Below are 14689 nucleotides of genomic sequence, written 5' to 3' on the forward strand. Positions count from 1 at the left end.
ACTCCGCTTTCCGTGACCAGGTTCGCGGAAAAGGTCCAGCAAAGTCAGAACAAGGGCATAAGGACAAAATAAAAGTCAACAACGACAACCAGTTCAAGAAGTCAACTAGGGCAAACAGAGGAGGGAGATACGACTTCTACACTCCCCTAAACGCACCTAGAGTCCACATCCTGGAGGAAGCCAGCAACAGCAACCTGCTCGCCCTTCCACCACCAGGCCACACTCCCAACAGCGCCGACAAGTCCAAGCACTGTCGGTACCACAGGAACCATGGTCACACCATGGAGGAGTGTCGCACACTCAGGGATCGTATCGAAGAACTCATTCAGGCAGGCCACCTCGGCCAGTATGTCCAGCGACAGCAGGGTAACCGAGGCGGCTACGGCGGTCGGGGACGGGGCAGAGGCCGTGGTTCGGGAGCTCGCACTGACCCACACCCGGGTCCCCAACAAAATACTAGTGGCGCAGTGCAAGCCGAGATAAGCCAAGAGATAGAGTCGGCTCCCTTACGGGGAGTAATCAACACAATTGCGGGTGGCTTTGCGGGGGGAGGCGCCAACAGCTCGGCTCGAAGAAGACACCTGCGAAGCATCAACTGCGTCCACTCTACCACCTCGGCCCCGCATCAAAGCTCACCGTCGATCTCTTTTTCTGACGAGGACTACGCTGGCGTCAGCCCTAACCAAGATGACCTCATGGTCATCGTCGTAGAAATAGCCAACTGGGAGGTGTAGAAAGCACTCATCGACCAAGGGAGCTCGGCCGACGTCCTGTACTGGCCAACGTTCCTAAATCTAGACGTCCCCCACTCTCTCATACAACCTCACACTGAGCCCCTAGTCGTCTTCGCAGGAGAGCGAGTTCACACTCGAGGGTACGTAGACTTACTGACAACTTTCAGAACACCACCGGATACAAGGCGGGTCATGGTCTGATACCTCCTCGTGGAAGCCAACACTTCCTACAACATCATCATCGGAAGGCCCACCTTAAACCAACTCGGAGCGATAGTGTCAACCCCACACCTCACCATGAAGTTCCCGGGCAAGGACGGTAAAATCATCTCCGTCAAGGCTAATCAGAAAACGGCTCGGCAATGCTATGCCGAAAGTCTAAGGGTCTCCTCGTCCAGCAAGCAAAGCAAGGGGGATCCCCCCACCGCAGCTTCTTAAGTTTCTTTTCTTTTTTCAGTATTGAACAAAGTTGTGCACTCTTTTCCCGCCCCAGTCTTTGACTGTGACGGTTTTTAATGAGGCACACAGGCATAACAAATAAAATTACTCATTTTGCTCAATCCATACTCTTATCTTTCTGCTTATATAAAAGATGAAAACGAACCTTAAACGCGCAAATGCAAATCCCGAGGTCGAATACGAACCTCAACACTCTCGCTAAAGGTCGAGTTCGACCCTTAATTAAATAGTCCATCTAAATTCTAAGGTCGAATTCGAACCTCGGTTTATTAAGGTCAAGTCTGAACCTTCGCGAAAATCTAAGGTCGAATTCGAACCTCGATTATTAAGGTAAAGTCTGAACCTTCACGAAAATCCAAGGTCGAATTCGAACCTTGGTTTATTAAGGTCAAATCTGAACCTTCACGAAAATCTAAGGTCGAATTCGAACCTCGGTTATTAAGGTCAAGTCTGAACCTTCACGAAAATCCAAGGTCAAATTCGAACCTCGGTTTATTAAGGTCAAATTTGAACCCTCATTAAAATCTAAGGTCGAATTCGAACCTCGGTTTATTAAGGTCAAACTTGAACCTCCACGAAAACCTAAGGTCGAATTCGAACCTCGGTTTATTAAGGTCAAATTTCAAATCTAAGGTCGAATTCGAACCTCGGTTATTAAGGTCAAGTCTGAACCTTCACGAAAATCCAAGGTCGAATTCGAACCTCGGTTTATTAAGGTCAAATTTCAAATCTAAGGTCGAATTCGAACCTCGGTTATTAAGGTCAAGTCTGAACCTTCACGAAAATCTAAGGTCGAATTCGAACCTCGGTTTATTAAGGTCAAATTTAAAATCTAAGGTCGAATTCGAACCTTGGTTTATTAAGGTCAAACTTGAACCCCCACGAAAACCTAAAGTCGAGTCCGAACCTCGCGCTATCAAGGTCAAATCCGCACCCTCATGAAAGTTTCAGAAAACAAACATCAGAATGCATACACAACGGAAATCGAGCACAAGCGCAACTCAATCATTTTCCCTCAAAGTTGAGGTCGAGTTCGAACCCCAACACCCTCACCTATGATCGGATACAAAACCTAACATATTAATCTAACGACGAGTGCGAACTCTCAATGGGTCAAACATATGTCTCAAAGCACGCAAGTGTCGAAAATCAGACGAAGTCGCAGATGAAGAAAAACACATATATCCATAGAAGCAAAGTTTCCAAGGTTCAATACATCAAGTCAAGAAAAGGAAAACATAAAGCAAAAAAGAAAACACGAACGGCCTAGGCTGAGGCATTTCCACTCGAACTGTCATCGACATCATCCTCCCTGACCAGCCTCCCAAAGCGGACGACCTTTTCCACATGCAAGGAGGAGAAGTCAAACCCGGGAGCCAGGAGACGTGCCTGACGAGCAGCCTTTTCAAAGCCCCTCTTGTGCTCCATCACAACGGAGCGTTCGACCTCCGCGAGCCTCTTCTCCGTGGCCGCTTTCCCCGCCGCCAGCTCCGCGAGCTCCGCCTTCAAGGTGGCAATCTCGTCCTCACGGCCACCAAGAATGACCTCGCTACGGAGGCGCTCCTCAACCGCCGCCGCCAACTCTCCCTTAAGAGAGATCACAACGTCCTCCAGAGCTCGCACTTGGCTGCGAGAAGACGTCACCTCATCCTCCAAAGAGCGAGTGCGACCCCGAGAGAAGGCGACGAGCTCTTGCAACTCCCCCACCTGGGAAGCATAAGCCTCGTTGGATCGTAAAGCGATCTCAAGAGACTTCTGCACCATTGCAAGATCGCCCCGCGCAAACCAAAGCTCCACCTCATGCCGCCTCGCCTCACCAACAGTAACATTGAGAGCTTTGTTCTCCTCCCTCATGATCTTATTTGCATCCTTCCAGGATTGAAGTCGGCCCCTCAGCTTAGCCAGCTCCTCTTGCTGCTTGGCCAGGTCCTCCTGCTGCTTAGCCCACCTAGGCTTCCAGTGGCCTAGGATGCCCATAGCCCTCTGTAGAAGGACCTGGGCAGCGTCGAAACTATCCTCGGGGCCGGCCTCGTCTATCAACCCCTGGTCCTCGGAGCTCAACGCGCCCTGAGGGAATAACTTCTCGGCGGTCACCCCCGCGCTCCACAGCGAGCCCATGTCGGCCGAAGCGCTCACGTGGTCCAGCCGCACTTTTGAAAGGCCCTTCCCGAAGCGATGGGTTAGGTATCGGCTCCGGGAAACCCCCTGTGACGAACCAGGCGGCGGCGCCAAAGCTGCAGCGGTGGGTGGGGGAACCTCACGGCTCGGACCCCCTTCACGAGCCTCAACAGAGGCGGAAGCCGGCGTCCCCTACTCGGTATCTGGAAGGTCCGCAATAGGAACCTCCGACCTCGCCTGCGAAAACTAGCCTCATGTCAAAAGATAAAATAAGGTGGCATACGAAAAACCACGAACGTCAGGGAACACTACTTACCTCAGCAGCAAGAACAACCTGCTCGGTGACCGGAACTGCCACCTCGACAGCCTGGACAACCCGCCCGGCAGCCTGTGTCGCCGCCTCGGCAGCATCTCCTGCCTGGAAAAGACGGCCCTAGGTCAGAACACAGAAAAACATAATAAACGACACTAAAAAAGCAACAGTAACAGGGTTCTCACCACCTTGGCAGCCCAAACCACCTCCTGAAAAGCCACCCGAGGGGCCTCCTTCGGCGGAGGACTCTCAATAAGGTCCATCGCACTCGCATCAGCGACCGTGGAGGTCACCTCCTCGGCATCCGTAGGGGCAAAGGTCCCCCCGACCTCCTTCGCTCCCCTTTTCCTCTTTCGGTTGACCCTTAGAGGGGGAACATCCTCCTCTTGAGGCTCGGGGACCTCGAGTTCTGTGACATTGTAGCGATGTTTGAGCTCGCGCCACAAATTCTTCCCCATGATACCTACAGACAAGAAGCAAAACACATCAGCAAAAGAAAGCTACACAAACTCCAAGCCACCAAAAAAGAAAATACTCACTCTCCAAACCCCTCTCCCTGTATGCCGAGTTCGCAAGCGACAGAACGAGCTTGCAATCCAGCGGGCGAGGAAGTGTAGCGAGGTTGTCGATAGCGGCCACCTCCGAGGCCGTTAGTTTCACCTGGCCTACCCCATGAAACCTAGACGGTTTGGGGCACCAGTAGAAAGGGAATTTCGGCAGCCCGCCGAAATAAAACGCCCCATCCTCCAAAGGGTCAACATTCACAAGAGCAACCCAGAAAAACTCTTGCTTGAAATTTTTATATGACTGGGAGTAGAGGGTAAACAAAACCCCATCCCTACTCCCATTCAAGGACAGAATGCCATATGGCGGAATGCCTAACTTCAACTGATTAAAATGAAGAAAGACGGGAAGGGATACCTCTATCCCTAAAACTGTACACAGGACTTGAAAAGCCCTCAAGAAACCCCAACTATTGGGATGCAACTGGCAAGGAGCCGCGTTGACATGGTTCAAAAAATCACACTCAAACTGAGTGAAAGGAAGACAGACACCTAAATCCCTAAAGAAACAATAGTACATATAGAAATGGGGAGAATCGATAGACTTCCCCATGTACACACCCTCACCATCCTGACAGGGTTCAAGCCGGATCATTCGGGAGATAGAAGGGTCGCAAACCCTGCACGACCTGGCGATCCTGTTGACCTCAAGAAAGGTCCGAAAGACACTTTGGATGCCCCCCACCTCGCACTTGACCGAGGCATAGCCAGGAATGCCCAGCTCAGGGCCCCGGGGCGGATCCCTCTTTTTGGCGGCGGCTTTCCCGGTAGCCACCGCCTTACCACGCGCCTTGCCCCGAGAAGGCGCAGAAGAACCGGCACCACTTCCCCCAGCCATGAAAAACACAAGAAAGACTTGAAGAAGGATTGGGGAAGAAGGAAAAAGAAGATTGTAGAAAGGAAGTACCTGGTACTCTCCCTCAGAAATTAACCCTAATAATGACTGGGTTACCGGAAACGATGGCAGAAATGGAGAAAACGGAGACGGAAGACGAGCAGAAAAACGAGAGGAACAGCGCACGCAAGAAGCTGAAAAAGCGAAAAGTGAGCAAAGTGAGAAGCAAAGAGGAGCGCATGAGAGAAAAGAAGGTTTTCTCCCAAAATTCAAAACGGCCATGCCACATGTCAACCTAAGGGCACGCCTGACAACGCAATTAATCGCAAATTCATCATTGCATAACCGTCATTTCCCATGACACGCCACTTGCACGTTTCCGGGAAATGAACAGTCGCGACACGTGTCACCACAACGAGCAAACGTACGCGAGAGGTCAACTCCTCCCAGCGAGCTCGGCCTTAACTCCTCGACTTACGGTCTTCGGAGCTCGGGGGGCTAGTGTACTATCCGAACCTCGATATGCCAAGGTCGAGTCCGAACCTTGAGATCACATTTTCTTAACCAAGGTCGAGCTCGAACCTTGATATGCCAAGGTCGAGTCCGAACCTTGAGATCACATTTTCTTAACCAAGGTCGAGTTCGAACCTTGATATGCCAAGGTCGAGTCCAAACCTGGAGATCACATTTTCTTAACCAAGGTCGAGCTCGAACCTTCAAACAAAAAATTTGGGGGGCTCCTCAGAAGCCCCTTCGCTCTTACATCACTCGGTGCTTGGGGGGCAAGTGTACTGGCCAGCCAAGTTGCCGACTCGTCCTTCACCAATCTATTGACTCAATCAAAGGTTTACCAGCCTGACCAAGTAGTAAATTCATCATTGCCGAGTTCCTCGGCTCGGCCATGAAATATGGACATCGGAATGCGACATCGGCCCAAAGAGGCCACGTCATCAAACAGATAAAAATACAATTTTGTTACCACGCCGCCTGCACGTTCTCGAGAACGAGGCGACAGTTGCAACACATGGCATCTTGACAGGCAAGCATGCGCGAAAGGTCATTGCTCCCTGACGAGCTCGGTCTCAACTCCTCGACCTACGGTCTTCGGAGCTCGGGGGGCTAGTGTACTATCCGTACTACGTAACCGAGCTCCGAGCTCGGCACTATAACGCAAGCCGACCTCGGACACGCATCGCGTGATATCAGCTTGGTACTTAAGCGAATCATAGCTGATCCCCGAGGATCTCGCCTCGGACGAGGTCCGTTATCTAATCATATTACACCTCATCTCAGGCCCAAGGCCCAAAGAAACCCTAATTCACACCTAGGTACGTGCATTACTTATACGAGACTAATACTCACACAAACACTAACTTTAGCATCGGAGTCTCTTTTGCAGGTACCACCCCCATCTTGGAACACCAGCGTACCCGTGAAGGAGGCTCACCGATCTTACCTAACGAATCACCTCTACGGCAGATTTCCGGTAAGAACACTACCTAAACCATAAAAGGTCAATATGCAACCATCAAACTCTAGAAATCATCAACACTTCAATTTCTCCTTAAGAATACCAAAACTCTAATTCTCAGCATACATCATCCTTGGATTCAATCGCTACAACTATAGCTTTCAAAAATTCCACCAATCGTAAACTCTTAATACACTAAAAAAAAAGCAATGTCTTATCCAAATCTAAGGCCTCAATAGTTCCTACAATATTAGCACAATATCTCGTCTACCACTACTCGCACATATGCTTGCAACACAAGCGATATCACTCAACCACTACTTCTTACGTAAGCAAGAAGTATCAAACAAATAAGCAATCATAAGAATGAAGAAGAGCGGTCATAATGGTATTAGCTAACACTATCATGACTATCATTCCTCTAATTATAAAATAACTTAACAATATCAAACTCAACAATATCAACACAAGAAGAACATCATCATCATCAAAGCAAAACATCATCATAGTACACAACAAACAGGACACAGTCAGAGTACACAACAGAGTTCTGATAAGCACATAACACACACGGTCGATTGGATCAACCTGGCTCTGATACCACTTAATGTGACACCCTCTACACCAACATATATATATATATAATAAAAAAGAAATATCTTATTGGATAAAAAAATATTAAAAATTGAAACGACAATTCCAATAATCATGTGAGTAGAGAATTCACATTCATGTCCTTAATCCAAATAGCAAATAAAATTACAAAGAATAAAAATTGAATTTTCCAAAAATATATATATTAATAAAACATAAACAACATCATATTCTAATTCTATCTATGTCCCGATGTCACATGTCCTATCAGAGCAAAATCCCACATAGAAGCCTAAGCTCCATCATCCACATCCTCAGTCTCATGCTGCTGATGGTCTCCTGTATATCAAACAAGAGAAACAACACAAAAGAAGGGAGGGAGAAACATCTCACTCTGGATCACGGTGTAGGACACACACCGGATAGCCAAACACAAACAACACAGTTACCTCATAGATCAATCAACAACAATAGCTTATCCAATCATCCAAGTCATACAAATAGTAATTTATCATCATTTAATAATAAGAATGCACATACATGGACACGGACTACATATTATCATGCATGTGGCGCCAGTAAAACATCACATGGCATCTTGCCGCTAGCAATACACGAAGAGTAGTCTAGGAGTACATGTCGGGTCACACCCTCTGCGCACTCTCACTAGAAGGATATACTACTAGAGTCTCGTTGGGATAGCTAAGTCATGCAAGATACATCCCACGCACACAATGGGCGAGACTGGGACTTCCAAACCGAGCTATCCCCAATGACTAATTCCCAAAGCTTTTACACTAGGGGGCCTTCCCTGGCGGTGTATTCCATATCGTACCCTTAAAAAAACATTTATGCATATGATGCATGTCAATCAAGACTCCATGTTTTTCTCATATCACATTTTCATGTCTCATTCTCATATCACATTATCATGTCTCAACACATCTCATCATCACATCTCCTCATTACATTTCATCATCACATTCGCATTATCACATCATATTCACAATCTTCACAGAGCACTTTTATTCATATCAGAACTCATCTATTTGCGAAAGTAAACATATATTCATACATCTCGTACAACAAGGAATACAACAGAACAATCAGAAGGTAAAATAGAAAATATTATAAATATGTCTATTTCTCATAGGGTTCCCACAAGAACCCACCGAGAACTCTAATTCATATTAAAAATTGTTTATTTTCAAAATTAAACACACATTCACACATCTCCTTTAATAGGGAATATAACAGAATAGACAGAAGGCAAAACAGAAATATTCCTGTGACACCCTCTACCCCAACATACATATACAGTAATTTTAAATAAAATAAAATAAAATTTTTCAATAAAAATCAAATTTCCAACCACGTAAGGGTAAAGAGTTCACATTCATAAAGTTAATCCAAATAACATGCCAATAAAATTACAAAGAAATAAAACTGAATTTTCCAAAATAATTTAATAAGAACATCTTAAACTAATCTTATCTATGTCCCGATGTCACATGTCCTATCAGAGCAAAACCCAACATAGAAGCCTAAGCTTCATCACCAACATCCTCAGCCTCACGCTGATGATCACCTGTATAATAGTCAAAGCAAAACAACACGAGAAAAGGGAGTGAGAAACATCTCACTTTGGCTCACAATGTAGAAATGTATGTCGAATAGCAAAAAACAAACAAAACAAGTATAACATAGATAAATTAATAATAACATCACACTCATCCAAGACATAAACCATCACTTTATCATATAACATTAAAAATGCATAAGTATGGACACGGACTACATATTATCATGCATGTGGCACCAGTAAAACATCACATGGCATATTGCCGCTAGCAATACATGAAGAGTAGTCTAGGAGTACATGCTGCGTCACACCCTCTACGCACTCTCACTAGAAGGATATACTACCAGAGTCTCGTCGGGATAGCTAAGTCGCACAAGATACATCTCATGCACACAATGGGCGAGACTGGGACTTCCAAACCGAGCTATCCCCAAGGACTAATCCCCAAAGCTTTTACACTAGGGGGCCTTCTCTGGCGGTGTATTCCATATCGTACCCTTAAAACACTTATGCAAATGATGCATGTCAATCAAGACTCTATGCATTCTCATATCACATTATCATTTCCCATGGTCATTTCACATTATCACATTTCGTCATCATATTTCATTATCACATTTCATATCTCATATCTCAATCACATTTCACATTATCTCATCATATTCACAAAGCCTCCACAGAGCACTTTAATTTGTATCAAAACTCGTTTATTTATAAAATTAAATACATATTTTTACATCTCATTAAACAAGAAATATAACAGAACAATCAGAAATCAAAACAGAAAATATTCATATTTTGCCTATTTCTCATAGGGTTTCCCGCAGGAACCCATAGAGCACTATAAATCATATCAAAACATATTTATTCTCAAAATTAATCACATACTTACACATTACATTTAACAAGGAATACAAAAGAGCAATCAAAAATCAAAACAGAAAATATTCATATTTTGCCTATTTCTCATAGGGTTTTCCACAAGAACCCATAGAGATCTCAAATCATACAATTAATTGTATATAAGAAAAATAATAAGCAAAACAGATACAATTGGGAGAAACCCCTCATACATGAGCATACAAAAATACAGCAAACATAGGATTGGGGGCCAATCCCACTACCCAACATATATTTCCACACCCAGAGCAAGATTTCTCACTCCCCCCTTACCTCGATAAGCAGGAGCCGAATCTTGTTGGTCGCCCCCTCTAGGTTCTCCTTCGTCTTCAAAGAGGAAGGAGGAAAAAATTAGAAAATGAAGAAATGAATTTTAAAGAGTGAAAAACACTCTATTTATAGGCATCAGGCCGCGACCAGAACGGCCCGTTCTGAATCCGGAACGGCCCGTTCTGGGCACATAGAACATGTACAAAAATCTCTGCCAGAACAGCCCGTTCCAAACCCAGAACGGCCCGTTCTGAGTCAAGACTATGTCCTTTAAAAACACATCCGGAACGGCCCATTCCCAAAGTGGAATGGCCCGTTCTGGGTTAAAATTTTATCCACGCATGCTTGATTTGGAACGGCCCGTTCCCAAAGTGGAACGGCCCGTTCCAGAGCTATGAAAATCCAGGATTGTTAATTAATGAATAAATAAATAACATATATATATATATATCAAATTAAAATAAAATATCAATATAATTTAAAACATGATTTTCTTCAAATAATAATTATAACAAAATATCATAATTAATAATATTATACAAAATAATTTTCATAAATGATTATTATTAAAACCTTTAAAAATTCAATCAAACCCATTTAATTAATCAAAATAATTATAAGGTAATAATCTTCATAAATACACAAATAAATAATAATTATTCATAGTATTAGTAGAAAAATTCGGGGTGTTACAATTCCTATTTTGCCTGTTGCTCATAGGGTTCTCTCAAGAACCCATAGAGCGTTCTAATTTATGCAATAAACATTTAAAATAAGACAATTCACGTATATAATTATTATCACAATTAATTTACTCATACAAGCACCAATGCACTCCCTTAGGGTTTCTCGTAGGAACCCATAAAAGCACCAAATTCCACAATCATAGCCTAAACAGAGTTTCTATTCATACACGCATATTAATTAAGTAATTGGAACATACAAGAAAAATATGACATGCAACAATTATAGGATTGGGGGCTAATCCCACTACCCTGCATACAATCCCACACCTAAAGCGAGGTTTCTCACTCCTCCCTTACCTCGATAAACAGGGGTTGAAACTGAAGCAGGATCTCCTCCTCCGAGTTCCCCTTGGTCTCCAGAAAGTGTAGAAGAAAAAGGTCAAAAGTGAAAAAATGCATTTTTCTGGAGTGTTGGAACGCATTTATAGGCATAAAAATTTGGCCAAAACGGCCCATTCTGAATCCGGAATGGCCCGTTCTGGGCACATAGAACATGTAGAAAAGTCTCTCCCAGAACGGCCCGTTCCAAAATCAGAACGGCCCGTTCTGAGTCAATAATTTGTTCTTTAAAACTACATCCGGAACGGCCCGTTCCCAAAGTGGAACGGCCCGTTCTCGGTTGAAATTTTACCCATGCATACTTGAGTTGGAACGGCCCGTTCCCAAATTGGAACGGCCCGTTCCGGGGCTATGAAAATCCAGAATTACTAATTAATAAATAAATAAATAACATATATATATATATCAAATTAAAATAAAATATCAATATAATTTAAAACATGATTTTCATCAAATAATAATTATAACAAAATATCATAATTAAAATTATTATTATTAAAAACCTTTAAAAATTCAATCAAACCCATTTAATTAATCAAAATAATTATAAGAAAATAATCTTCATAAATAAAAAAATAAATAATAATTATTCGTAGTATTAGTAGAAAAATTCGGGGTGTTACACCAGAGGTCCATTTCTTGTTTCCTGTCTCATGCTAAGCGTGGATATCTATGTTTAATGATAGAAATGCTGACATGTCATTATTGAGAAGAGGCAAAAGGGTTTATGACAAAAGTGAGGTATATTCGAGAATACATAACTAGGAAATATTTCTTATAGTGTATATGTGACGACTGGAGGACTCTCATGTCTTCAAGATCAAGTTTTTTTTTTTGCTTTTTTCACCATTTTTGTTGTGCCCCTTGTCTATGTGTAGTTAAGTTCACCCTTGTTAGGGTTTGATGTAACCATACTTATTCTCATATTAACATTTTAAGTTATTAATCTCATTTGCTATTCGATATTATTACTCTATCTTCTTTGCCTAATGGTTGTTATAGTTTGATCTCTCTTAACTTGATTTTGTAGATTTAAAGTGATTGAAAAATGGTTGTGAACCTTAAAACTGAAATAGATCAGCTAATAACGTTTACTTCTAAGAATAGAGTAAATGTTACTAGTCATTCATAAGCTTTTGTTCCTAAAGTTGGATTCTTGGTTAAGTTATGCAAGAAATTGATCACTTAATTAAGAAGCTTAAAATTTAACTTGTAAGGAATTAAGGTTTGAGTATATATGTGAGTCGAATGATAATTTTTGAACTTATAATTGGATTAAAACTTGTTTTTAAACATGAGAAGATAGTTTGATGAAGTTAAACTCCAACATATTTCTTTATTGTGTTAAAATAAATTTTTGCTTTCTAAGTGTTCGTAAAAAACCAAAAGGATTTCTTAAAACATTTGTCTTTGTTTAAGCACTTTATCTTCCGCAATCAATTAATATTTTCATTCCTGATAGTTTAATTTAGTATAATTAGTGATTTCTGCCAAGTATTGTGCAAATTCATTAGAAGATGATACTCATACTTATCATTAAATTATTTATACGATTTGGTATATTTGTCAAAGAGATAACAAATATGCAACTTTTCAAGCAATGTAACTTGAAAGTTGCAAGGCCAGTTTGAGTCTAATCATTTGTATTTATTAAAGGTGCCAACTTTCAATTTGGATGTACCTTGCTCTCACAAAGGCCCATCTTCACATTTCAAGGTCATCAAGCAAAACAATAAATATAAACTTTTATATATAAACATTTTAAAATATATGAGTGCTCATAAGATTAAATCAATCCAACAATTCAAGTTGAACTAATTAAATTGGTTCAAATTTTGTTTTATTCAGATAAATCCAACATTAATTGATTTGGGTATCGAATTTATATATTTAAAATTCAAACCAAACCAATTAATTTATTTTTAAAAAATTTGGTTAACAATTAACATATATGTGTCTTGATTTTTTTTAAGACGTTTTTTTTGTTACAATATGTAGAATTTTTCATTCCTTTTCTCAAAGACTCAAAGAAATCAAAAGAAACTATATTGCAATATATTGACATGTCATCTTTTTGCAGTATAGTGCATTTGAAATCTTTATGTAGAGTAAGACAAGGAACTATATCACAATTATGTCAATTTAGTTAATATTTTACAATCAATCAATTTAGTTAATGTTGGAAATAAAATTTACTTGGAGAAAAAATCATTTTTTATTTTTTTATTAAATTTAATTGGATATTCGATGACCTAACCCAAATTGAACCAATATGATCATATTAGGTTGCTTTGGTTCAGGTTAAGCAACAAAAATTATAAAATCCAAACTAATTAAATTTAATTGGTTTGATAGATTTTGACTCAAACTCGAACCAACTTGAATCGTGAACACCCCTATTAAATTTAAACATTTATAACATAAAAATAGATACATATTTTAATTAATATTTAATATATATTTTGGTCCTAAACTTTTTTTAAAAAAATTAATTAGGCTCTTAAACTAAAAAAACTATAATAAGGTCCTTAATCTTTTTATGTAATTTAGTCTCTTTGATAGAGATTTGTTTATAATTCATGAAATTTGGCGAAATACTTTTTATATCTTCATACTTAAACAACCATATTAGATTACTACTCAATGTATGTCATCAACCATGTGTATTAGGTTTTAATCCATACTAGTTAAAATTCCCTACTATTCCAAAATTTTTGTGATTATTAAGCAAATTACAAAAAAAAATTATAGAAGATTAAAACCTACTACATATGGACAATGATGTAAGGAATAGAAATCTATGTGATTGTGTAAATATGAAAATATAAAAAATAAAATAAAATAAAAATGATGGAACCAAAGACATAGAAGTTTTATATCTCCTAAGATTTTAATGATAATAATAGGTATTCAAAAGTTATGCTAAAGTGATGGAATAGACTTGGTGAAGTGATTGTTGTTCTTCCTCAAGCTCCATCCATGCGTCCAATCTAGCTCTTAGAGGTTCTTCAATGGTGAAAATGCGGAAGCAAGACAAGCTCCAAAGCTTGTTTAGAAGCCACACTTGTGATTCGATTTCTTCTTGAAGAAGAAGAAAAGAGAAACCAAGGCACAAAGGAGAAAGTCCTTTGTGAAGGTTTCCTAAGGGAGAGAGTTTCAAAAGTGAGTACAAGAGTGAGGTTTAGGAATTTATAGAAGTAGGTAGCTTGTGGAGCAAGCTAAGCTTAACCATGGTTCAAGTGAACCATGCTTGTCTTAGCTTGACCATTCACCTTAGTTCAGGAAGCCTGTGGAGCAAGCTTCTATCTTAGCTTGATTGGGAAGCAAGCTAAGTTAGAAGCTTGTAGCATAAGCTTCCTCAAGGTGCTAAGAGAAACAAGCAAATTCAGCCAAGGAGAGGGTGGGCGGCCATGGGCTTGGTTCCATACTAAGTCCAATTCAAAAATCATGGATTTAGTTTAGTTAGGTTCACCAAATGATGGTGAGACCTAGCTAAATCAATTCCTTAAAAAATATGAAACAAAACAAACCTAATATGTAAAATTTGGCCTAGGCCCAACTTTGGCCCATTTACTAGTTACACCCTTAGACCTTGCTAATTGTCACCTCACTTCTACTACTAAAAAATGGAAAAAGAGTGACCCTTAATACAAGATCAAATGAAGTAAAAGTCTCCAAAGAACCTACTCTAAATTCATAATACAATAGTCTATAAAAGGAAATAAAGTGCCTCACTAAAACAAAGGCAAAATAAACTTATACAAG

This window comes from Cajanus cajan, chromosome 1, assembly GCF_000230855.2.
Source record: "Cajanus cajan strain Asha chromosome 1, NIPB_CcT2T_4, whole genome shotgun sequence".
Lineage (NCBI taxonomy): Eukaryota > Viridiplantae > Streptophyta > Magnoliopsida > Fabales > Fabaceae > Cajanus > Cajanus cajan.